We start from the raw sequence: 25,240 nt of genomic DNA, 5'->3' as shown, positions 1-25,240 counted from the left end.
AAACTTTTATGTCTTAACGTATTTTTGGATCTGGGTTATTATATGACCGCTGAGTTTAAGAGTTTAATTTAAAATGTAAGCTTAAAGCAACGTAGAGTTTCCATTTAAATTGTTTCTAACTCCTTAAAAGAGGGTTAAATGCACTCTTCAGATTTTTAAAAAATGTATAAAGCAAAATAAATTCATTTTACCGTGTGCTGTGTTTTTGTTTTTTTCTTTTAGTATAACTTTGGAAGTTCAAACAGCCGTACTGGTTTGGAGGTGTGGGGGAGGGTTGGCCTTAGACTTTTATGTTAATGTGGCTCTTTATATCTGCATTTTATTAAAGGAGCGTAGATCAGAGTCTAATGACATAGAGTTCGATTCGTGACCTCTATTAGGAAAATACGAGTTTGTGGAGAAAGTGTGGTTTGGGTAGTTAATGAAAACTACCTTGCAGTCTATGTAGAAGAAAGCTATATTCAAATTTTTATTTTCTCCGAGGGGAGGAGCATGACGGTAAGTTTTAGTTCTGCTTTTCAAGCTGGCCAGCTGGATTTGTGCAGAATGGTTTTGCTACAATGTAGCACTTTTTCTGTGGCACTTTGAGGCTTTTTAAAGGCAAGTCTTTGCTAAGAAAAAGATACGTGGAAGCAAGCTCCGTTTCTCGTCCCTTTCAATAGGAGTTCGGTGCTTTTGTAACTCGAAAGTGATGTAATGCTTTGATAAAGCTTAGTTTAAACCTTGAAGATAAGCGTAATTGCATCAGGATGAAGCCGCCTCATAGGAAGGACAGGAAAGAACCATGGATCTCAACATTCAGGCAAGACTATAATACTGACTTTAAGTTTGCTTTTCTTAATAGAGCAAAGTAAGTTCCGGACTCTTATTATTCCCCCCCCCCCCAATGATGAAAGCCTGAAGTATTGTATGGCAAATCCTGATTTGTGGGAGAATTTAGTAGTAAAATTCTAATTGTACTACAATTTTGTTTTCCAAAACTCTTCATTCAAGCAATTGAGCAAATCATCCAGCCCCACTGTATTAACATTTTCATGGTGAGCCTATGGATGCTGAGCTATATTAGATCGTAAGTTCTGTTGGTAACACTGAACTTTAACTCATTCCCCTCTTTGTTGCTCATCTTGTGCTTTTAAAGCAAGTTTCGTCTAAAACTACGCTGCCTAGCGAGAGCATGCTTGTATTGTTGGCCATGTAACTGCTTCCCTATGTTTCTGTTTGCTGCTGTAAGGGAAGCGACTCCCGGAGTTAGATTTCTCTTCTGGTTTGCCAATCAGCTTTCTGCTTTGGAGTTCTCTGTGTGGCAGTGACAGCTACCAACTGACTGTTTCCACTGTTGACGGGTTTCCAGCGGGGTGGATTTACCTAACAAAAATACCACGTTACAGTCAGTATTGATGACATTTACTAATGCAATTAACTTTTCTGTTAAAGGTCTACTGTCAAGCGTTTAAGTAATTTGTAGTTGCACAGAGCCATTGATAGGAAGGATGAGACAGTGTTTTGAGTGCCCTTCTCAAGTACTGAACCAAAGAACGGATAGGCTTGTCGTAATGAGGTTTTAGTAAATGCCATCTCCAATTGGAAGTAGAGGAATGTTAGGATGTCTGGACGCGCCACGGAGGGAAGATTAGGAGACATTTTCCTTCGTGCTCCCGTGTTCCTGGTTATTAATTGTATATATGAGAATTTCATTTCTAAGGCAATTTAAAATAATTACCTTCTGGCTGGTAGGAAAAACATCTTTGTGTTGGAGAAGAGTCTCCAGAGCGTTATGCCAGAGGCACCTAAGAGCAGAAGAGAGGCCTTCAGTGGAGCCCAGGTGCCGAGGCTGTGGGGCTTGACGACTGCGCTTTCCTCCTGTTTATTGTACACACTGCCTGCGTGAAGAACCTGACAGGCAGGTACTAGACTTCCTCACTGAACAATCCATCCCTGTTACAGCCTTCTGCAGCCTGAGAGCAGATGGGGTGACCATTTCAAAATTGAATTACATTGGGCAAATCATATCCAAAAGGAGAATATTTTGAACACCATAAAATCTAAAAAGGCATTGGTTCCACCGATCACTATATAATTAAGAAAAAAATGTTATTTATATGATTAACAAAAATCCATTTAATGTTTTTGCCAGATTCTCCCGTGGAGAAGGGTAGCTGGCTCGCTGCTCCCAAGGGAAGACAGAAAACTTGACAAGTGTCATGATTAAGAATCAGAATATGGATAGGTAAAAACACTAGAGACCTTGGCTGACACTAGCTTGGTGAAAGAACTGCGGAGGGGTCTGTAACGTTGGAGTAGTCACTGAGAGAGTGCTCTCTGGAATCCTGGGCAGCTGTGGCTAAGTGTTCTTGCGACTGTTTTCAGCCTGTATTGTACATTTTACTTATATATAACATATATATATATCATAAATTTCATATTTTAAAAGTTCCTTCTCTATTCAAACATTTTCTGGAAATGGACCACCCACTTTGAGTTGGGTTTCAAGTCCTTAGCTTTATTATAATTGAGGATATATTACTATGGAACTTGGCGTGTCTTAGGATGCCAGTGTGCCCAGCGTTCACCAGGCAGCTTGGACCACCTGGATAAAGTTGCTCTAGTGTTTTCTGTGATAGATGAAAACCCTTCACTGCTCTCTGGCCGAATACTGAAAAGGTCTTGAGTATTTTGTTCGCTTTGAACATAAACTACCAATGTGTTACTTAGGTATTCAGAGGGTGCTGTTTTAATCTTCATAGAGTATTTTAAGACTCAGAGGCTGTTGGGACAAGTCATGGGCACAGTAATAATACGTAGCACTGTAATAGTACCGTGGTAGATGGCAGAAGGCTGAGTATAATGCACTAGTAAATGATAATAGTCATATTTTTCATTTTTTCTTCCCGAGACTGTTTCTCTGTGTAGCTCTGACCTAGAATTCACTTTGTAGACCAGGCTGCCCTCAAACTCATAGATCTGCTTGCTTTTGACTCCTGAGTCCTGGGATTGAAGGTATCACCACCTAGCCAATTATTTCTCTTTGTTTTTTAAAACAAACTTACTGTTAAATAAGACTGGGTGACTTGTCAGAATAAAAATCCTAACTACATTTCTCTGTTTTGGTTTGGAGACAGGGTTTCATCAGGTAGTCCTTACTGGCCTTGCACTCAGAACAACCTGCCTCTTCCCTCCTGAGTGCTAGGATTAAAAGGAGTACCCATTTCACTTTTAGCAAGTGAGTAAATACAGTCCCAATAGACTCACTGTACCCACAGTACCTAATTTATTCCGGACAGTAGAAATGTACGGGTGAGTTTTTTAGAGTCTTTGTTATAGTATTTGTATGCTAATGAGAACACATTTTTTCTATAATTAGGTTATATCTCTGGTCTGCTTGTGTTTTTGCAAACCTAAACTCTACTCAGGTGCCTTTTGGAGGGCCCTCAACCCAGAATATGTTGCTATTGTCATTGTATTTGAGATGGAACCCATTTATTTATTAACAAGTGGACCCTTATTTTAAAAGTTTGTTGGACATAGTCGTGCACACCTGGGGTCTCAACACTTGGGAAGTGGAGGCTAGCAGGTCGAAGTTCTCTGCTGTGTTGTCCATCTTGGATTACATAATCTATTCCAAAACAACAAAAAGTTTATTCCCACCAAAGTAACTGGCACAGCCAGGGATGTCTAATCTCACAGGAGGCCTTTAGGAGCTGTGTTGAGTTGTAGATGTGTAGGTGTTGGGCTGTCTTTTGGAGACTTTTCTGCCCGTCTGAAGAGCATCTGAAGACCAAACAGCCAGATGTCATTCTGCTGTGTCCCTTCCAAGTGTTAAGCTTTCAAAGAGACAAGAGCACACTGAATAGTGTTGGGGGTTCAAGAAAGTGCCTCTGAGGCTTCAGAAGTGCTGAGTACACAGTGGTACCAGCCATGGGGAGCTGATTACGGACCCTTCTGGGCTGGAGAACAGGAGCGAAAGGTCCAACTGCTGGATTTGCTCTGCCTTTTACACAAACTACACCGCAACGTAACTGAATACCTGCAAGAGAATTGAATAATTCCAGTTTAATGGTGCAGAAGTTGTACTAGAACGCTAACATTTACTGCAGCTAATGAAGTAATAAAGCCAGGCCCCTTCATAGATAAACCATTAGATACAATGCTGATGGGTAGGGTTTACGTCACAGAGGGCACTGACAGCATTTGGATCCACTGACCGGTCTTTACAGTTCATATCTGAGACGTTCTGCCAGGTTATGCGCCGGAAGACGGCTGCCTCTGAAGTCTAAGAACTGAGCTTAAATGTTTCTGTTCTGTCAGAAATTTTTATGTTAAGCACCATAGGAGGTACGTGCAGCAAAATCCACACTGGAAGATCCTACAGGACGAGTAATGTGATCTAAAAAAGTTGGATAATGACGACTATACAGTTAAGAGCATGGTTGCTCTTGCATAGGACCTGGATTCTGAACACTCCCGTGGTGTTCACAGTCATCCAGAACTCCAGTTCCAGGGGATCTCTGGGTGCAGTGCACACGTGTGCTATACATACATATGTGCAAGCAAAGCATAGAATGAACAAACCTAATAAAGTGTAACGTGTCCTTTAAACAACATTGAAGTAGGAGTTACCAGTTGCTATGTGTGAGCCTTTTTCAGATCCCCATTTGATCAAAGACACCTGGGGAAAAAGACTAACGCATACTGTGTGGATGTTTGGAATTTGTTCAGTTGGGGACCGAGCGGGGGGGGGGGGGGGGGGGGACTGTGGTTGTGAACTCTGGCTGCTTTTGCAGAGGACTTGGGTTCAGTTCCCAGCACCCACATGGAAGCTCGTAGCCAGTTCTAAATCTAATCCTAAGGAATCTGATGCCCCCTCCTGATCTCTGCAGGTACTACGTGTACATGGTGCACAAACATATGCAGGCAAAATGCCCATATGTGTAAAATGAATTAATTTTTTGTTTTACTTCTTAGAGACAGAGTTTCTCTTGCAGCCCTAGCTATGCTTGTCCTAATTTTGTGGACTAGGCTGGCCTTGAACTCAGAAATCACCTGCCTCTGCCTCCCAGTGCTGGGGTAAAAGGGGTGTGCTACCATGCATATTTTTAATGTTAATTTTTGATAATGATACTATGTTTAAATCTTTATCTTTTAGGGAGTCAGAGTACTGGCTATGAGTGATGTAATGAAGGTCGGCATCACATATGCTCTTAGTGAGCTGACAAAAAGCCTGACCTTGTGTTTTCTAATGTTGGGCAATGGGTAAAGAAAGGGTCTTGCTGCTATTTTTGTATAATTTGGAATTTTTCATATTAACTTTCAAGAAACAATAGGGAGAGTCCTGTGGTTGGGGGAAAAATGAGAAATGAAAATATGTAAAGCTACATAAAGCTATGGCTACAGAGATGGCTCAAGGACCAATTCCTAGCACCCATGTGGTGGTTCACAATCATTTGTAATTCCAGTTCCCTCTTCTGGCTTCTGCAAGCACCAGGCATGTACGTGGTACACAGACATACATCCAGGCAAAATGCCAATACATTTTTTAAGTGCACACACACACAGTAAGCAACAGGCAAGTGCGCTCAGGTTGTCTTCCCAGACCATGAGATGCTACCTTGAGCTAAGAATGCCACCGGATCACTGTTTTTCTCATAATCCAGATTGAGTTTGTTGGTTTTACAGTAGAGATCCATACATACACAGAAGGTACCACTGTTTACATATATAAGTCTCAAAATCAAGAAAGAATTGTTTGGAACTTGTGCTGGCCGCGTGCGCAGCATACAGCGATCCCCACCTTCAGGTCCTTCGTGCTGGCCCTCGCTGCATTTGCATACTTTAAAGTTTTTCTAAAGAAAAGATTTAATTTTGCCGTCCCTCCCACCCAAGCTGCCTCCCATGACTTGTTTTTCTTGTTTATCCTTCTGACACCTTGTACATTTTGTCCCACATCCCGCCATCCCCTCTCTGGCTGCACACAAGCCCCTGGTCACCACCATTCTGTCAGTAAATGAGATTCATCTTCCAATGCCTGACATAATGCAGTTAAACCAGGACACTTCACACATGAATGATGCCTTCATTCACCCCATTGTTGCAGATGGCAGAATGTTTTTCTTCATAAATAATCCATGATAACCATTCTATGTTTTTGTGTGGTGCTTTTATCTTCACTTACCTTTCACATGTTTTATCAGTATGATATATGGTGTCCCCACTAACTTAGGTCAATTTTTATTAATTAGCTGTGTTTTTATATATGCCATGAGTATTAATCTTATAATTAAATATTTGCTGTCCTTTGGATGTAGAGGCATAAATGATTTCGTAATATATAAAACCAACAGTTAACTTTGGGTGTCAGGAAACCATGGTTTTACTTTTACTGCTGACAGAAATCATGCTACTGAATGCCTAGACTGCCCTCACACACATGTCTGGCACACACACAAACACACACACACACGTAAATGAGTAGTGCATTTTATTGAAGCAACATAGATGTAGTTCTTTTCAATGCAGATACATTGTCAGGCTAAATAGCTTTTACTTCGTCATACACATCCCACTGATTTTAACTTTGTGCCTCTTGCTCTGGTTACTTTAGTAAGCTTCAGTCTGGAATTAGATTTAGACCCTAACTGTGATCTTGTCTTCTGAATACATGGGCATTTTCTGTTCTAATCCTGAGACCTGATTTGTCTTAGAGAGATATTAGCAATAGTTAATATTTGCATGGGGCTTTCTACTGCTAACATCAATCCTGCTTTTTGCTCTGACAATATGCCTAATAGGAACAACAGACAAGAGGGTTGCTTTGGTTCGGCTCCTGAGGACCTGTTCCTGTTCCCTTGCAGCAGGCAGACATGGCAGCCACAGCTGCTGTATTCATAGTGGCATGAGCCTGTTCACAGTGTTCACGGTGTTCACGGTGTTCACGGTGTTCACAGTGTTGTTCACGGTGTTCACAGTGTTCACAGTGTTGTTCACGGTGTTCACAGTGTTGTTCACGGTGTTCACGGTGTTCACGGTGTTCACAGTGTTGTTCACGGTGTTCACAGTGTTCACGGTGTTCACAGTGTTGTTCACAGTGTTCACGGTGTTCACAGTGTTGTTCACGGTGTTCACAGTGTTGTTCACGGTGTTCACAGTGTTGTTCACAGTGTTCACAGTGTTCACAGTGTTGTTCACGGTGTTCACAGTGTTCACAGTGTTCACAGTGTTGTTCACAGTGTTCACAGTGTTGTTCACAGTGTTCACAGTGTTCACAGTGTTCACAGTGTTGTTCACAGTGTTCACAGTGTTGTTCACAGTGTTCACAGTGTTCACAGTGTTCACAGTGTTCACAGTGCAGCAGGCAGGAAACAGGTACATCGGAGCAAGAAGTCGGGTAACTTTCAAAGGCTGGCATCTGCCAGCTACGTTCCATGTCCCTGAGGCAACACAATACAAAATCCCCAAACACCACCATCGATTGTGGACCAAGTGCCCAAAAGAGGAGCCTGTGGGAGATATTTCTGATCCAAACCACAGTGCTCCCCAGTATCCTCTATTGGGTGTCCACGAGCCTGCGCAGCCCATTGTGGAGCAGTTGACTCATGTCCGAAACTAAATATGGCCGCTTCCCTTGTTGACGCCACTTCTGAATTGCTCTGCTCACATGTGGTCATTCTCCTAGTTAATTCAGGCCGTGGACAGGATTTCAAAAAGCTCCCAGGAAATCAAGGAAATCTGGATCAACATGTTATTCTTCAAGTCAGTATGCCGGTTCCTAAATCACCCGGACTCTTTTTCTTTTTTCTTTTTCTTTTGACTCATGGTCCATCACTTTTGCTTTAACATCCATTTTTTTCCTATGAGTTTATTTAGCTTGCTGACCATGATAGAAGTCATATTCCCTCTCCCCCGATGTAATGGTCGCTTGGATGTAGAAAGGCACATAAGATGGTTGTGCCAGTTAGATCTTTTTTCTTTCTCGGTGTGCGGGAAACTGGTCTTCGGGCGCGTGGCTTGTGCATAGTGACACTGGAGATGATCTGAAGATGAAACGCAGTTGAGGTAGGCCAAGGAGAAAGTTACTTCAGGCGACAGAAGGAGTTTTGAAGTGCCAAGAGAATGACTTAGTGAAATGGACTCCATAAAATTGCTAGAAAGAACGTAAACCGATTTCTTCTGAAACTTAGGGGGTGTGGGACTAGAAAAGCTGGAAGGGTGCGGGCAGGAAGAGACAAGCATCAGTGCTGCCCTCTGGGTGAGCTCTGTGAACCGTGTCTGAAATGATAGACAGCTAGCCGGGTAGTGGCGCAGGCCTTTAATCCCAGTACTCAGGAGGCAGAGGCAGGCGATCTCTGAGAGCAGACTGGGCTATAGAGCAAATTCCAGGACAGCAGGGCTACCCTGAAAAATCCTGTCTCGAAAAAAACCAAAACAGCAACAACAAAAAAGCATCTAAAACCAAGCACAGTGGTGCAGGCCTGGATGCAGAAAGTTGAATTAGGGCCACCCTGGGCCCCACAGCAAAGTCCTGTCTCTGAACTCATCTTTAAACCTTTGATGGTGTTCCTCATCAAATAATAGCTGTGTGTAGCTTCTGCCCTAAGGATCTCTGTGTCTGAGGAAACATATGTACATTAATAACTAGACAATAAAGCAAGGGCGGTGTAGACCGGGAATGTAGAACACTGACAAGTTCTAAGTAGGTGATCACAGGGAAGAGGAATTCGTTTGTCTCAGTGTGACGAGAATGAAGGAATGTGAGGGCAGCTTAGAATGAGATGTGAAGAGGGGAGACTAACAACACAGGCACGTACATAATTGACACAAGAAAGCCTCTCATTAGGATATCAGTTGATGCTATTGAGAAAGTTAGCATATTCAAAGTATTTAGAGCTAGGTGTGGTGGCACACAACGTTAATCCAGCACTTGGGAGGCTGAGGCAGGCAGATCTTGGGTTCAAAGCCAGCCAAAGCTACACAGATGACCCTGTCTCACTAACAAAGAAAGCACCTTGGAGGTTGCTGTTCTACCACGTCTAAAAGATTTAGAGAGGGGTCAATAACTTCAGAGAGCCAGATGGCAGACACGGGCCTTTGTAAACGGAAGCTCTCTGCTTCTTTCCCTTTGTGTCTTCACCTCCATGTTCCTCCTTTGGGCCTACATTTCTTTCTCCCTTTGAAGCAAAAACATTCTTAGCTTTTAGGCCATTCAAAAGCAGACTGTCTCCCACAGCCAGTATGCAGGACATTTGGTAACAACTACTTTAGACCTTAGGTTTTCTGGTGGGCTCTCAATCTCCTCTCCCTTACCCTGCTTACTACCCCCTCCCACACGCCGATACACACATACATATACCGCATACACACACACATATGCACACTGACACGCCACACACACACAGTGACATACGTACACACACATTGCAGATAAAGACAAATCACTTCCTCTAAATCTCGCGATTATACATGACTACCCGACCTTTGCTGGTGGGAGTGCGGGAGGCATTAGTTTCCTTTCCCTGTCTGTGAACTTCTCTATCTGTGGTTTCAAGCATCCCTCCCAGCCCCTATGAGCTCCACCACTTCTTGGCCGAACCAAATGCTCCAGATACTTCCTGGTATCTTATTATCATGCAGACTCTGAATTTAGTTACCTCAGTTTCTTAAAAACACTCCCAGAAGTAACTAACACTAGACTGGGAACAGGAACTTTCCTGGGTGTATATGGGGAACCTGGCTCTGCTATGAGTAAGGCCTCCCGAAGCTGGCACCCAAGCCGTGACATCCTGTCCTTTTCTACTGACAGTTGCCTTGTCTAGGGATTATATTGCAAAGTAGGAGACTCTGCTAGCCTCTGGCTCATTTCCATGACAGAGATCCTCCCAGAAACTTGAGCCTATTTTGTTTTTTTGTCTCCTCCGTAATCTGCGTACCTGTTCCTAATCTGACTATAATAAAATGAATGCCCACAGCGATGTTGAAAGAGAAATCCAGAAGGAAGAATTGTTTTGTCTTGGAAAATGAATGTGCACATATAATTCTGTGAGCAAGTGAAGATACACACACACCCCTAGTATTGCTCAGTATTGCTATGTGACCCCTAAGTATACTAGATACAGAGGTAAGATAAATTTGAAAGACCCCTTATTCGGAGGAACTGGTTCCAACAGCAGCTTGGCTGTGCCCTGTGGAGGCCTGGGAAAATGCTGACCTGCCATACCAGGGAAGATCCTTGTGTGAGGTTAAACTGTTGTCTTACTGCCGTGACACATGTTCCTGGACTTGAAAAACTACACAAAGTTCTCAGGGAAACTGAATTCCATCACAAACGTCTTCCCGTAAACTAAAAGCTTGCAAAGCCGTAATAGAAAAGAGACTGTCTAACTTTAGGAATGAATTTATTACTGAGTGAATTTAATTCACCAAAGGAATTTTCCCTAATATTTAGGCTATTGTTGGTTTTGACTTGTTTGTTTTTAATTAGCCTTTTTAATTGGTTTGCTCAAATGCTGAATTTGAGTCCAAAGACACATTTCTCCTGAGGATGTGATCTAAAGGGGCTAAGTAAATAATGGAAATCAGAGATGCCAGCTTTGCCGCAGAGCCTGCCAGGCTTCCCTGGCAGGCAGTGTGTGTGCCAGGCTTCCCTGGCAGGCAGTGTGTGTGTAGGGGGGTCTTTTGTTCTTGATATTTTCTATACAAGATTGAGTGATTCCCTGTCACCATTTTGTATCTTTTCTTTGCTCGGTTTCCGTTCTTCCCTCTGTTTTTGTTGTTGTTGTTGTTGTTGTTTGTTTAATTTTCTTATTTCTTCATAAATAATCTGTGACTACCTTTTGTTCTATTTTTTAAATACGTTTATTCACATTTGGTCAGAGGAGGCACATATGCTTCTGCGTGTGTGTGTGGGGGGCGCATGTGTAGCTCAGAGAACAACTTGTGGAATAAAACTGAGATGGTCAGGCTTAGTGACAAGCACCTTTACCCACTGAATCATCTTGCCAGCCCTGCGGCTGTTTAGAAGAACATGACACCCATAACAAGAAGCAAGCTCAGATTTACATCCTGCTGAATCAATCTGGAACTCCAGTCAATTCACGAATGGTGAGGCTGAGATGATCAAGGCTGTTGAGGGAGTTGGTAACTAAATAGGTGACCTTAAGTCTTCAACAATGGAAATTCTACATAGTCCATCACTACCTTACCTTACAGCCATTGGGATGATTGGCAAGGTGCTTTGTACAAGAGCAGGCAAGCATTTTTAGCCTTAGGTCACGCAGGGATCATGACCCTCTGATATTTAAGTTATGTAATAGCAGGTGAATTTATCCTTGGTTGTCCTGTTTGTATTACCTACAATGAAAGGTGGTTCTGGGGACCACAGATAACATACCTAATATGCCCCCCAAATTCTTACACAGAGAAGGTGTTTCGTAGATGCTTGCTAGCTGAAGTGGCCTAAGAGGCATTGTCATATACACCCGTAAATTTCTCTCTTAATCTCTTCATTTTCTTCTCTACCTCTGTCTCTCGAGCACAAGATGTTTACCATACTGACTCCTGAAATCACATTTCTCCTCTGCTATTTTGAGAGTGGTGTCTTTATAGTCAGGGAAATGGCACTTGTTGCCATTAAAGCAACAATCAGGAGACAGACAGCTCAGAAAGACAATGAGCAGAAATTATTTTCTTTGAAAATGACTCTTTCATAATTGTAACTCAATCTTACTTAGTTTTGACGTCAACTTTGAGGAAGACAAAACCAAAGCCAGCCGGTCGAGGTCATTTCTTGCTGACTGAAGTCTAGCCAGGACTGAGTCTGGACCTGAGTCTGGACTTGCTTGGGAGCAGAGGCTGCAGTAACTGTGGCGCTAGTTAGAGCATCAAACAAGTGGCCAAGAATCTTTGTGCACGACAGCCTCCCAGGTCTACAGTCATCATTGAACTGACCAAAAACAAATGGTTGAGCCCCTGGGACTGTGCTGTATAAGATGCTCCACCATTCCAGCCTCCATGGTCAGGATATAGAGCCATTCTGTAGGCTGGTGAGAAGAGGGTGGGGTCAGGGACATGCTGACGGGACGCAGTGGTCCCTTTGGCTGCGACTCTGTCTTTGCTGAGATGTATGTTATTTATTGCACAAGAGTCTTCTTAGTCAGAAGACAATGACTGTCTTACTTGGTTAGGGTGGAGGTCTCTGTAAACTGGTGGAGTATGATCCGTGTGAGGCAAGAAGGAAATCTGGTTCCGCATGACGCAATAGCCGGGAGTCTGGCCTCGGGCACATTATTTTAGGCGTGTTTAAACACAGTACAACTTTGGAAAGCGTTTTCTGGTGACAGTGATCATAATAAAGCTTAAGGCTTCACTATCTAGAAGCGCTTATGCAAAATACATGTGACTTCTTCCATCAGAACGAGTTCTATAGCTTAAGGGCCTAGGGGAGGATCTGGTGTCGTAAGTCACCACGGAGTTCCGAAGCTACAAAGTACGTGTGACATCTTCCGTAAGAATGGGTTCTATTGACTGAGAAACAATGCTCAAGCTAAAGTTCTAGAGAGGAGGAATCTGGGATAAATATAATAAATAGTCTGGGGGACTGAGAGTGACCCTACAGAGAGCATAGCTCTCCAGGCTATTGGCTACATCCATTCCCAGCCTTCTGGGTGAAAACAGGTGAACCCCTCCTCTGTTGAGGACACCGCCCTGCATACTTAACATTCCTGGATTTCCTGATACTTTCCTGTGAGCACAAGGACTGGTTAGAGTGTCGCTTCTGTTTCCAGCACACCCGTAAGAGGAAAAGCAACTGACATGGAGAGATCTTGGTTTTCAAGAATACTGAACATTCTAGTTTGTCTTCTGTGACTGTGAGAAACACCATGACCAAAAGCAACTTGGGGATGGAAGGGTTTTCTTCAGTTTACAGCTTACAGGCCATCGTGGAGGGAGGGCAGGCAGGAATCTGAGGTAGGAGCTTTCACTAAGGACTGAAGCAGACCCAATGGAGGAACATAGCATACTGGCTCACCTCCCTGTGCCTACCTTACCCTGTTTTTTTTTTAATTGTTTATTTTTATTGTTCTTATTGAGCTATATATTTTTCTCTGCTCCTCTCCCTTCTACCCGCTCTCATGGCCCCCATGCTCCCAATTTACTCAGGAGATCTTGTCTTTTTTTACTTCCCATGTAGATTAGATCCGTGTATATCTCTCTTAGGGTCCTCTTTGTTGTGTAGGTTCTCTGGGATTGTGAATTGTAGGCTAACCGGTTTTTCCTTGCTTTATGTCTAAAAACCACTTATGAGTAAGTAAATATTACATTTGTCTTTCTGGATCTGGGTTACCTCACTTAATACGGTGTTTTCTACATCTATCCATTTGCCCACAAATTTAAAAATGTCATTATTTTTTTTCTGCTGTGTAGTACTCCATGTGTAAATGTACCACATTTCTTTATCCATTCTTTGGTTGTTTCCAGGTTCTGGCTATGACAAACAATGCTGCTATGAACACAGTTGAGCACATGTCCTTATGGTATGATTAAGCATTCTTGGGTATTGCTGGGTCTTGAGAAAGGTTGTTTCCTAATTTTCTGAGAAATCTCCACACTGACATCCAAAGGGACTGTACCAGTTTGCACTCCCACCAGCAATGCAGGAGTGTTCCATTTACCCCACAACCTCTCCAGCATAAGTTGTTATCAGTGTTTTTGATCCTGGCTATTCTGACAGGTGTAAGATGGAATCTCAGATGTTTTGATTTGCATTTCTCAGATGGCTAAGGATGATGAACATTTTCTTAAGGGTCTTTCAGCTATGTTAGATTCTATTGTTGAGAGTTCTCTGTTTAGGTCTGTACCCCATTTTTTATTGGATTATTTGCTTTTTGATGACCAATTTCTTGAGCTCTTTGTATATTTTGGAGATTAACCCTTTGTCTGAAATGGGGTTGGTGAAGATCTTTTCCCATTCTATAGGCTGCTGTTTTGTCTTGTTGACTGTGTCCTTTGCTTTAAAGAAGCTTCTCAGTTCCAGGAGGTCCCATTTATTAATTGTTTCTCTCAGTGTCTGTGCTGCTGGGGCTATATTTAAGAAGTGGTCTTCTGTACCAATGTGTTCAAGTGTACTTCCCACTTTCTATGAGGTTCAGTGTCACTGGCTTTATGTTGAGGTCTTTGATCCTTTTGGGCTTGAGTTTTGTGCATGGCAATAGATATGGATCTATTTTCATTCTTCTGCATGTTGATATCCAGTTATACTAGCACCATTTGTTGAACATGCTTTCTTTTTCCATTTGATATTTTTTGTTTCTTTGTCAAAAATCAGGTGTTCATAGGTGTGTGGATTAATATCTGGGTATAGATTCAGTTCCATTGGTGCTCCTGTTTGTTCTTATGCCAAAACCAGGATGTTTTCAGTACTGTAGCTCTGTAGTAGAATTTAAAGTCAGGGATGGTGATGCCTCTGGAAGTTTCTTTATTGTACAGGATTGTTTTGGCTATCCTGCGTTTTTTGCTTTTCCATATGGAGTTGAGTATTATTTTTTCAAGGTCTGTGAAGAATTTTTCTAGAATTTTGATGGGCATTGAGTTGAATCTGTAGATTGCTTTTGGATAAGATTGCCATTTTTACTATGCTAATTCTACCTGCCCAAGAGCATGGGAAATCTTTCAATTTTCTGGTGTTATCTTCAATTTCTTTCTTCAAAGATTTAAAGTTCTTGTCACATAGGTCTTCCACTTGTTTGGTTAGAGTTACTCCGAGATATTTTATGCTATTTGTGGCTATTGTGAAGGGTGATGTTTCTCTGATTTCTTTCTCAGCCCATTTATTATCTGTGTAAAGGAGGGCTGCTGATTTTTTGAGTTAATCTTGTATCCTGCTACATTACTGAAGATGTTTATGAGTTGTAGAAGTTCCTTGGTAGAATTTTTGAGGTCACTTATGTAAACTATCATATCATCAGCAAATAGTGAGAGTTTGACTTCTTTTCCGATTTGTATCTCCTTGATCTTCTTTTGTTGTCTTATTACTCTAACTAGAATCTTAAGAACTATATTGAATAGATATGGAAAGAGTGGCCAACCTTGTCTTGTTCCTGATTTCCATGGGATTGCTTTGAGTTTCTCTCTATTTAGTTTGATGTTGGTTGTTGGCTTTGTGTATATTGCCTTTATTATGTTTAAATATGTTCCTTGTATCCCTGTTCTCTCCAAGACCTTTATCATGAAGGGCTGTTGCATTTTGTTGAAAGCTTTTTCAGCATTTAATGAGATGATCGTGTGGGTTTTTTTTTTCAGTTTGTTTATATGGTGGATTACATTGACAGATTTTTGTATGTTGAACCATCCCTGCATCTCTGGAATGAAGCTGACTTGATCATGGTGGATGATTTTTCTGATGTGTTCTTGGATTCAGTTTGCCAGTATTTTATTGAGTATTTTTGCATTAATGTTCATGAGTGAGACTGGTCTGTTATTCTCTTTCTTAGCAATGTCTCTCTGTGGTTTGGGTATCAGGGTAATTGTAGCCTCATAAAAAGAGTTTGGCAATGTTCCTTCTGTTTCTATTGTGTTGAAAAATTTGAGGAGTATTGGTATTAGTTCTTCTTTGAAAATTTTGTAGAATTCTGAGCTGAAACCATCTAGTCCTGAACTTTTTTTGGTTGGGAGACTTTTGATGACTATTTCTGTTTCTTTAGCAGTTGTAGGTCTATTTAATTTGTTTATCAGGTCTTGATTTAATTTTGGTATTTATCCAGAAAGTTATCCATTTCCTTTAAGTTTTCTAGTTCTGTGGAGTACAGGTTTTTGAAATATGACCTAATGATTCTCTGGATTTTCTCCATGTCTGTTGTTATGCCCCCCTTTTCATTTCTGAGTTTGTTAGTTTGGATATTCTCTCTCTGCCTCTGGTTAGTTTGGATAAAGGTTTGTCTGTTTTGTTGATTTTCTTGAAGAAACAACTCTCTGTCTCATTGATTCTTTGGATTGTCTTCTTTGTTTCTATTTTGTTGATTTCAGCTCTCAATTTAATTATTTCCTGCCATCTAGTCCTCCTGGGTGAGTTTGCTTCTTTTTGTTCTAGAGCTTTCAAATGTTCTATTAACTCACTAGTGTGGGATTTTTTCCAGCTTCTCTATATAGACATTTGGTGCTATGAGCTTTTCTCTTAACACTGCTTTCATTGTGTCCCATAAATTTGGGTATGTTATGTGGTCATTTTTATTGAATTTTAGCAAGTCTTTAATTTCTCCCTTTATTTTTTCCTAGACCTATTGATGATTCAGGTGAGCATTGTTTAATTTCCATGTGTTTGTGGGCTTTCTGGAATTAATGTTTTAGTGAAATTCTAATTTTAAGCCATGGTGATTCGATAAGATACATGGGTTATTCCAATTTTTTTGCATATGTTGAGGTTGGCTTTGTTACCTAGTATGTGGTCAGTTTTTGAGAAGGTTCCATGAGGTGCTGAGAATAAGGTATATTCTTTTATGTCTGGATAGAATGTTTTATAGATGTCTGTTAGGTCCATTTCAGTCATAACATCTGTTAGTTCCCTTATTTCTTTGTTAATTTTCTGTCTAACTGACTTGTCCAGTGGTGAAAGTGGGGTGTTGAAGTCTCCCACTATTAGTGTGTGGGGTTTAATTTGTGATTTAAGCTTGAGAAGTGTTTCTTTTACATATGAGGGTGCCCTTGTATTTTGAGCATAGATGTTTAGTATTGAGATTTCCTCTTGATGGATTTTTTTCTGTGACTAATAAGAAATGTTTTTCTTTGTCTCTTTTGGTTAATTTTAATTTGAAGCCTATTTTGTTAGATATTAGGATAGCTGCACCTACTTGTTTCTTAGGTCCATTTGATTGGAAAATATTTTCCCAACCCTTTACTCTGAGGCAATGTCTGTCTTTGAGGTTGAGGTGTGTTTCTTGTATGCAGCAGAAGGATGAATTCTCTTTTCATATCCAATTTGTTAGCCTATTTCTTTTTATAGTTGAGTTGAATCCATTTTTATTAAGGGATATTAGTGACAAGTGATTGCTAACTCTTTTTATTTTAGTTTTTGTTGTTGGTGATGTTATTGTGTATGTTTTTCCCTTCTTTGGGATTTGCTGCTATGAGATCATCTATTGTCTCTGTTTTGGTGGATGTAACTAACTTCCTTGGGTTGGAAGTTTTCCTTTGGTTTGGGTTTTCCTTCTAGTACTCTTTGTAGGGCTGGGTTTGTGGCTAGGTATTGGTGAAATCTAGTTTTGTCATGGAATATCTTGTTTTGTCCTTCTATGATGATTGAAAGTTTTGCTGGGTATAGTAGTCTGGGCTGGCATCTGTGGTCTCTTAATGTCTGCATAGCACTTGACCAGGACATTTTGTCTTTCATCGTCTCCATTGAGAAATCAGGTGTAATCATGATAAGTTTGCCTTTATATGTTACTTGGCCTTTTTCTTTTGCATCTCTTAATATTCTTTCTTTATTCTGTATATTTAATGTTTTGATTATTATGTGGCGAGGGGACTTCCTTTTTTGATCCAATGTATTTGGTGTTCTGTAAGCTTCTTGTATCTTCACGGGCATATTTTTGTTTTAGGTTGGGAAAGTTTTCTTCTATAATTTTGTTGAATATATTTTCTGTGCTTTTGAGTTGAGCCTTTTCCTTCTTCTATATCTACTATTCTTAGGTGTCCCATATTTTCCGGATATTTTGTGTTAAGCTTTTGTTAGATTTAATGTTTTCTTTGACTGATGAGTTTGTTTCCTCTATTGTATCTTTAGCGCTTAAGATTCTCTCTTCCATCTCTTGTATTCTGCTGTTCATGTTTGCGTTTGTGATTCCTGATTGTTTTCTCATAATTTCTGCTTCTATAGTTCCCTTGGTTTGTGTTTTCTTTATTGTCTCTATTTCAGTTTTTAAGTCTTGAATAGTTTCTTTCATTTCTTTTTCTTGGTTTTCTTTAGTGGATTTGTTGATTTCTTCCAACTTTTTGTTTGTCTTTTTCTCCATTTCTTTGAGGGAATTTTCCATGTCCTCTTAAAGGGCCTCAAACATTCTCCTAAAGTTATTTTTTAGGTCAGTTTCTTCTGTTTCATCTATATTTGGGTGTTTAAGTCTTACTGTTGTAGGGCCACTAGATTTTATTGGTGTCATGTTGTTCTTTGTGGTGTTGAGTGTGTTCTTATCTTGTCTACCTATCTTTTACTTTGATTGGTGTAGTTGGGGCAGGTGCCAGTGTATCCAAGGCTCAGATCATTGGTCCTTGTGGTGCAGTCAGGGCCATGGTTCCACTCACCCCCAAAGGTCACTTGGTGTTTCTGGAGGTTGTTCAGTGCTTCCAGGGGTGGCTTTGAAATGCCGGGGGTCATCCAGGTCTGCTTCCATGGAGGCTGCTTGCTTTGGGCTGCTTCTGCTGAGATTGCTGCCTTGGGCCTGCTCTGACAGAGGTTGCTGGCTCAGGCCTGCTACCTCAGAGGTTGCCGATTCATGCCCAGTCTCACAGAGGTCTCTGGATTGGGCCTCCTCCGTCAGTGGTGGCTCCCTTGTACCTGTTCCCAAGGAGATTGTTGTCTTGGACCTGCTTCAGCAGAGGTCACTGGCTCAAACTTGCTCCTATGGAGGTCACTGCCTCGGAGGTTGCTCTGGCTGGGTAGTTGGCTCAGGCCTGTTCCCAGATGTCCCTGGCTTGGGCCTGCACCCGCAGAGGTCCCTGGCTTGGACCCCAGTCCAGCAGAGGTTTCTGGCTCATAGCCTATTTTCTTGTATAGCCCAGAGCCTACCTGCCCAGGGATTGCTTCCCACATGAATCATTAATCAAGAAAATGCTCCCAGAGACTGGCCTACAAGCCAGTCTGATGGAGGCATTTTCTCAGTTGATGTTCTCTCTTCTCAAATGGCCTTCACTTGCATCAAGATGGCAAAAACCAGCTAGCACACTGGGCAAAAGATGGACCACGTGTAATTCCTATGAGTTACTCAGTATTTGTGATCCACAGAATATGGGTGCCCAGCAATGTCCAGACTGTTTGATGACATATCAAAGGGAAATTAACCTTGTAGGTGGGGTTTGCAAGATGGCTCAGCAGGCCAGGGAACTTGGCTCTGAGCCTGAAGAGCTGTGCTTGGTCCCAGAATCCACAAGGTAAAAGGAGAGAAAGGATCGCTGTACACTGTTGGCTGACTTCCATACATAGTCTGTGGCGCACACACACACTACATGTGGATTTAAGGTTGATAATTACTTGACTCTGCAATTCCCCTTCTTAGGAATTTTCTGGAACTGGAGTGATGACTAAGCAATGAAGAGACTTGTGGTCGTTCTTCCAGAGGACCAAGGCTTGGTTCCCAGAACCCAGACGGCAGTCTATACTAGTCTGTTATTTCAGTTCCAGGGATCTGATGCCCTCCTCTGTACTCCACAGACACCAGGCATGGGGTAGAGCACAGTTGTACAGGCAGCCGAAGCATCCACGCACTAAATAGGTGTCAGATAGTTATACAGGTGCATCGATAGATGACAGAGATAAAAATCCAGTGGCTGCAGTATAAACACCATGGAAGATAGGGTTGAAGGGACAAAGAAGGAGATCTGATAGGGTTGAAGGGACAAAGAAGGAGATCTGATACAGAAACAAAAGCCGGTTGGATCTGAGGGTTCCACCTCTCCATTGCTGATTATGAAGATAAAAGGAAGAGGAAATTAGCAAGCAGTCGTAGAATTAGAAAAGGCTAGGAAAGAAGCAGATTCTATCTTGAGACATCGAGAGAGCCCTTGGTTTTCTACTTTTGACCTCTGACCCTCCCCCACGCTATAAGAAAATACAGCTTATGTTGAGTTAGATCAAGTTTGTCAAATATTTACTTCTTTATTTACCTATTTTGCGGCAGCAGCAATAGAAAGCTAATAAAGCATTTACTAATGAAAAACTAATACTGGTTAACTTAAATCCCATCTCCTCTTTTCATTTCAAGAGAGAGGTCTTAACTGGCTACCGAGCAAAAACAAGCAGAAGACAAGTACAGGCTCCCTGCTTGTTACGGCACTGTCTGTTCCATCAGATCTGCATCTTCATCCGATGTGCTCCTTAGGCAAGAGGGTTCTCTTCCTTATCTCCTTATTGCCTACATCTCTCTTTCAACTTTTAGTTTGTTTGCTATGATTCTATTTGTCCTGGTTAGCTCTAGCTCTCAACTTGATCAGATTGGCCCATGGGCATAACTGTGGGACATTGTCTTAGTGGTTACTTGGTGCAGGAGGGCTCATCTCACCATGGGTAGCACCATTCCCTAGGCAGGAGATACTGAAGTGCATCAGAAAGGTAACTGAGTATAAGCCTTCAAGATAGCTAGCAAATAGCTGGGTAGTGGTGGCGCACACCTTTAATCCTGGCACTCAGGAGGCAGAGGCAGGTAGATCTCTGAGTGTGAGGCCAGCCCGGTCTACAGAGCTAGTTCCAGGACAGTTAGAGCTGTTATGAAGAGAAACCTGATCGAAATAATAATAATAATAATAATAATAATAATAATAATAATAAAAGCTGGCAAGCATCCTCCTCCACAGTTCATGTACTTCTTTGGCTGTAAACTGAGTTCCTTAGTCAGAGGTCATGCTGCCTTAGACAGCAAGAAGGCCTCCTTCAAGTTCCTGCCTTGACTTCCTTCAAAGGAACCGTGACCTTGAACTGTAAGCCAATAAACTCTTTCCTTACCTAAGTTGCTTTTAGTCCATGATTTTTCACAGCAGCAGAAATGAAGCCAGGATCACCTGCTTCCTCATTTCCCTTCTTCCGCTTCCCCACCTGCTTTCTTTCCGGTTCTTTCCCTCTTCTCTGAGAGGAGCTAGCATTAGCCTGGGTCAGCCCAAAGAAGACCAGCATTCCTCCTGCTCTCTTCCTTCCTCCCCTTTGCAGTACCCAGGGGAGGATTGTGAATGGAAACCACCGAGCAAACAGAGTAGATGGAAAAAGGGGGCAGAGAGCAGTAAGGATAGAAACCGTCATGAGAAAGGTGACGGGAAGTGCCCACCCCATCTGGTTGACTTTATTACCAACACTTTCCTTAAAGAAGCGCCTACGGCTTCCGCATGCCATTGCAAACTGTAAACACTGGTCTGTGTTCTTGGAAGTACAATGGAAGGTTCTCCATTTATATAAATAGTTCACATACTAAGAGTTCTTGGCTGGGCCTAGAGCAGAGTTACGTGTCCTGGGTATGTCAGTATTCTCAACACTGCGATTTTTCAAACTTTGAAACCCATCTTGAGGTAGTCAGATATAGAGAGGGTATATACTTGTAGTCAGATATGTGCAGAACTTCCACTGTGTAGTGGGCAGGTGCAGAGAGGCAGTGTGGTGAGCAGCACCAACCAGTGCAGTCTGCTCTCTGGTGGAAGAAGCGGCTACTGTCCCCTGGGCACAGCCCAGAAGCAGGGTATTGCAGGTGCTGTCCTGAAAATTCTAGCTCATCGAAGACAAGAAGAACAAAAATTCTTCTTCTTGAAGGTTATCCCATGACTCAACGTATTTTCAAAGAGCATAATGATACCTTCCTTTGGAGTCAGGTAGATGTTTCCAGAGCATAGGAAAGAAACACTCCTTAGTTTTAAGGTTTTCCTCAGTCCTTGATGTGATTCAGGTATGCAAAATAGGACTGGATACCATTTCAACCTTTCTTCCTACGAATCTAGTCTGATGATTTGTATCTGAGTGAACTTTATCTTTTAAAAGCTATGCCGATCGGGTGTCCGCACTAAGTTCGGCATCAATATGGTGACCTCCCAGGAGCGGGGGGACCACCAGGTTGCCTAAGGAGGGGTGAACCGGCCCAGGTCGGAAACAGAGCAGGTCAAAAAACTCCCGTGATCAGTAGTGGGATCGCGCCTGTGAATAGCCACTGCACTCCAGCCTGGGCAACATAGCGAGATCCCATCTCTTAAAAAAAAAATAATAATAATAAAAGACATTCGATTGCTCTAACAGTTCACTGTGCTCTGGGCATCTTCTCTATAGGGGCTGCATGTTTATTACAAATAGATGGAGGAATTAAAATATCGAATTCTGATCGTATTATTACCACAGCTGTTACATTGGTTTCCTTGGCTTTACCTCCTCTGTCTTGCTGGTGAACTTTCCTTAGAAAGCAATTGAGGTGGTCGCCCACACCTTTAATCTCAGACTCGGGAGGCAGATGCAGGCGGATCTCTGTAAGTTTGAGGCCAGCCTGGTGTACAGAGCGAGTTCCAGGACAGCCAGGGCTACACAGTGAAACCCTGTCTCAAAACACCCTGTCATAAGCAGCACTGACAACCACTCATTTTCCATGGTTACCTGAGTTAGATGTGTGATAGTTAATTCTGTCAAATTAAAGGATCTACAATCACTTAGGAGATTAAGCTCTGAGCATGGCCCTTAGGAATTTTCTAGGTGAGGCTAATTGAGGTGAAAGGACCTACCGTAACTGTGGATGGCATCAGGGGGTAGGGTCCTGGACTAAGTGAACCATAGGAAGTGGGCTAAACATCAGCATTATCACTCCGTGTGTCCTGATCCATGCAGCAGCAACCTCTCACTGCTGCCACCAAGCCTTCCCCAGCAGGTACCCTCAGACTGGGAACCAAAATGAGCTTTCTTCCTTTAGCAGCTTTTGCCAGCGATTTTGCCATGGCCACAAAGAGAAGTCGCTTAAGCAGACATGTTTATAGCCCCTACGTCCTCCCCATTTCAGACGCACGGCACTGAAGTATAATCATGTGTGTTCCCATCCCACTTAACCCCAACCGTCTTGACTCTCCTGTGTGGTTGTCCTATGTGTATTTGGCTGTAGAGTTGGAAGCCTGGATGCGGGAATGCTCAGTGAGTGGAAGCCACTTGTCTCAGGGTTCCTATTGCTGTGCTGAAGCACCATGACCAAAGTTGACTTGGAGAGGAAGGGTTTATTCAGCTTCTGCTTCCACATCACTGTTCATCACCAAAGGAAGTCAGGACAGGAACTCAATCAGGGCAGGGTCCCAGAGGCAGGAGCTGATGCAGAGGTCATGGAGGGGTGCTGCTTACTGGTTTGCTCCCCATGGCTTGCTCAGCCTGCTTTCTTATAGAACCCAGGACCACTAGTCCAGGGATGGCACCACCCATAATGGGCTGGGCCCTTCTGCACCAATTGCTAATTAAGAAAATGCCCTACCGACTTGCCTACAGCCTGATTTTATGTAAGCATTTTCTCAGTTGAGGCTCCCTTCTCTCTGCTGACTCTAGCTTCTGTCGAGTTGACAGGCAGTATACCACTCTACTACTTAAGAGCTTACAGTGTTTCTTACTAGTATCTAGATCAGGCCTAAACTCCACCATGAATCTGCCATATGTGTGAAGGGATACCTTAATTTTAAGGTATACCTATACCCAGCTAAAGAAAGGGGAGCTAAAGGAAGCAAATTATATACATATGAATAAAGTGGACAGAGCAATGAGGGCATTATTAAATCTTGGGCCCTTTATGTTACTGGGCAGAAGTTGTCTATGAGTTACAATGGCTTTTCTGGAGACTCAAGAGAATGTTTCTGAGTGATAGTTTAACAAGTCCCAAGACAACTAGTCAAGTCTGGTGGTAGAAAAAAAAAGGTGGCTATAGTTTAAAGAAGGAAGATGTTGTCTGTTCCAATAGGAGGCTATAGGGCTTCTAAGTGGTTCTCCTTCAGAACAAAGTGTCCCTGGAGAGGCCACTGGAGATGGACATTGCTATAGCAATCCAACATCACAAGTCTGAGGTTGTCATATCACAGTGACTTGACACATTTTGAGTAATGGACGGTAGAGTGAACACTAGAAAATGAAGGAACATAGCTATCTCAGGGTTCCCACGGCACACTCTTCTAAAAAAAAGTACTTAATTGGGGTGGCTTACATTTTCAGAGGCTTATTATTATCATAGGTGAACATGGTGGTATTCAGGCAGACATGGTGCTGGAGAAGGAGATGAGAGTTCTACATCTTGGTCCGCAGACAACACAAGGAGACTGTGTACTACACTGAGGGTAGCTTGAGCATATGAGACCTCAAAGCCTGCCACTACAGTGACACACTTCCTTCAAGAAGACCACAGCTACTCCAACAAGACTGTACCACCTAATAGTGCCACTCCCTATGGGCCAAGCACTCAAACACATGAGTCTATAGAGGTCATACCTATTCAAACCACCACAATCGTTCAAGAGAATTGAAACCAGCAAGAATGGTGTGTCAGAAACCCATTCTATAGTTCTTTTGTTGTCTCTAAGAAGAGAGGAGATTCAGGCTGGGCCATTCTGGGTCTCTACCAATTCTATGCCACTGTTATCTCAGTCACAAGGTACAATCCAGTTTCTCCTGAGCTGTTGTTGGTCACTTCATCACCTATGGGCCTCTCTATGGGTTTATAAGAGGCAGGCTTGGTTTATCAGGTCAAGCAAGAAAGAAAACAAGAGAAGCACCTGCCAGAGAGAAAATGCTGGCAAAATGGAAGTAGAACTCTTGTAGTAACTCGGTGGTTCTCAATCTTCCTAATGCTGTGGCCCTTGAAAACAGTTCCTCAAGTTGTGGTGACCCCCAGCCATAAAATTATTCCATTGCTATGTCATAACTGTAATTTTGCTGTTATTATTAATTGTAATGTAAATATCTGTGTTTCCCCATGGTTTTAGGTGACCCTTGTGAAAGAGTCTTTTGCCCCCCCCCCCAAGGTGTCAAGTAACCTGATCTCTGTCTTCATCCCTGGATTCTGATCTTCCAGTTAAGTCACTGTGTGGAGGCCATACCAAATGGAATTCACTCAAGGAAGCAGAGTCTTTGGGAGCCTCATCAGGAGCTGCCTCAGGGCTCGGGTCCCTCAAACTATTTATTCTCTCATTATTAAACATGGATCTACTGGTACAAGATATAATGCTAAAGCAGGTGAACTAAGTTAACGATAGGTCAAGTTTCCACTAATAAGTGGGAGGAGATTGGCAATGCTGACAATATTTACATATATATAAATGAGACATACCTCAGCACTGAAGGAGACGGCTTTAACTGTCCATTTCACCTTTCCATGGGTCAGCCATGTGCTAGCATCCATCAGCTTGAACTGTCAGAGCCTTCCCTGTTTTAGATCATGTCTGCATTATGGTCACTCTGCAGCCCATGATGCTTCGTATGCTGAAGAGTCATACTCATATTGGGCGTGGTGACGCACACTTTCAACCCCAGTAGATTGGGAAGCAAATTGGGGCCTATCCGGGGTACTTG

At 42.4% G+C, this 25,240-nt stretch overlaps 1 long non-coding RNA gene and 1 pseudogene across 1 annotated transcript in view; both read left to right on the top strand.

The window, feature by feature from the left end:
• The first annotated feature begins 294 nt into the window (after positions 1-294).
• Positions 295-25,240, top strand: part of LOC125389960 (uncharacterized) — a 36,748-nt gene continuing 11,802 nt past the window's right edge. The window contains exon 1 of the long non-coding RNA XR_015736723.1: positions 295-498. This is a non-coding gene — a long non-coding RNA (uncharacterized LOC125389960). The remainder of the gene's footprint in view (positions 499-25,240) is intronic.
• LOC146889828 (signal recognition particle RNA) lies at positions 21,709-21,873 on the top strand (annotated as a pseudogene).

Source organism: Myodes glareolus, chromosome 26 (assembly GCF_982192425.1).
Source record: "Myodes glareolus chromosome 26, mMyoGla1.1, whole genome shotgun sequence".
Classification (NCBI taxonomy): domain Eukaryota; kingdom Metazoa; phylum Chordata; class Mammalia; order Rodentia; family Cricetidae; genus Myodes; species Myodes glareolus.
The sequence above is the reverse complement of the archived record's forward strand: the minus strand, read 5'-3'. Positions and strand labels throughout refer to the sequence as shown.